Source organism: Cebus imitator, unplaced genomic scaffold, assembly GCF_001604975.1.
Source record: "Cebus imitator isolate Cc_AM_T3 unplaced genomic scaffold, Cebus_imitator-1.0 Scaffold581, whole genome shotgun sequence".
NCBI classification, from domain to species: Eukaryota; Metazoa; Chordata; class Mammalia; order Primates; family Cebidae; genus Cebus; species Cebus imitator.
Window position 1 is genome coordinate 909,826 of NW_016107896.1, and position 1,725 is coordinate 911,550.

The following is a 1,725-nucleotide window of genomic DNA, read 5'->3' on the forward strand; positions in this document are numbered from 1 at the left end:
TTGACCAGGATGGTCTCGATCTCTTGACCTCGTGATCCACCTGCCTCGGCCTCCCAAAGTGCTGGGATTACAGGCGTGAGCCACCGCGCCCGGCTATTTAAGATTTTAAATATTGCCATGACCAGTTTTGACCAGCCACAGTTGGTTTATGCTGGTTCTGACTGATCACGGCCAGTTCTGACAGGTGTAGGCCGGTTCTGACAGGTATAGGCCTGTCTCAACTGGACAAAATTGGTTTAGACCAACTATAACCACCCTTGACCAGCTTTGACTGGTTTTGACTGGATGCAATCAGTTCATGACAGTCTGGCTGGTCATGGCTTGTTCTGACAGGTTTGGACCAGTTTAAACCAGCTACCAGTTTAACCACAGCAGTGTTAGACTGCCCATTGCCACCAGTTTTGGCCACTTCCCTGTGGAATCTATATCCTCATGTAAGCTTTATCAGTTTGTTTTTGAAAGTCTTCTTAACAAATTGGGGACATCATTAAGAGTAGAACCTGGTCATGCACAGTGGCTCACGCCTGTAATCAGCTCTTTGGGAGGCTGAGATGGGCAGGTCACCTGAGGTCAGGAGTTTGAGACCAGCCTGGACAACATGGTGGAAACCTCGTCTCTACTAAAAATACAAAAATTAGCCAGGAGTGGTGGCAGGTGCCTGTGATCCCAGCTACTGGGGAGGCTGAGGCAGGAGCATCATCTGAATCTGAGAGGTGGAGGTTGTGGTGAGCCAAGATGACACCACCGCACTGCAGCCCAGGTGACAGACTGAGACTGTCTCAAACAAAACCGACAACAACAACAAAAAGGAGTAGAACGTGAACACTGCCAAGAAGAAACACCCAAAGTTCTTTGGAAAAGGGTCACAATGTAGATTAAAGGAGACTGTCTACCTTATCCTTTAGACCTTAGAATCCTTTTCACTCTCTGTTGTACAATTTTGAGCAGCTGTTTTTCCCAGTTTTAGTTGATCACAATGGTTAGATGCCTGTTTTGACTAGTCTAGTTCTGAGAGGTTTAGACCAGTTACAACTGGCCAAAAAATGGTTGAGACTGGTTCTAACCACGTGCAAGTACTTTAGACACATTGGAACTGGCCATAGCTGGTTTAGACTGGTTCTGACCAGTTGCAATTAGTTTATACCTGTTTCAACTGGACTCAAATGATTGAGACTGGCTTTGAGTGGGTACAACCTGTTTTGATGGACGACAATTGGGTTATATTGATTCTGACTGGTTTTGGCCAGTTCTGGGTAGTTTAAATTGGCCACAACTAGTTTACACTGATTTTAACTGGCTACAACCAGTTTGGACCAGCTATGACTGGCCTCGACTTGCTTGGATGGGTTTTGACTGGTCACAATTGGTTTCATCTGATTCTGACTGGTCATGCTTGGTTCTGACCAGCATAGGCATAGGCTGTTTTCAACCGTCAGCTGATTTAGACCAAGTATAGCTGGCCTCAACTAGTTCTTACTGGTTTCAACCAGCCAAAATCAGTTTTTGCTGGTGTTGACTGGTCATGGTTGGTCTCAATCAATTTTAACTGGCCACAACTGGTTTTGATGGGCTGTAACTGGCTTTGACCAGCTATAGTCAGATTTATTAGGCTCTGACTGGTCAGGCTGGGTTCTGACTGGCTTAGATTGGTTTCAACTGACCACAAGAGCATCTTTTCTACTAACTTCCTGTTTTCTCTTTTTTTTTTTTTTTTTTTTTTTTTTT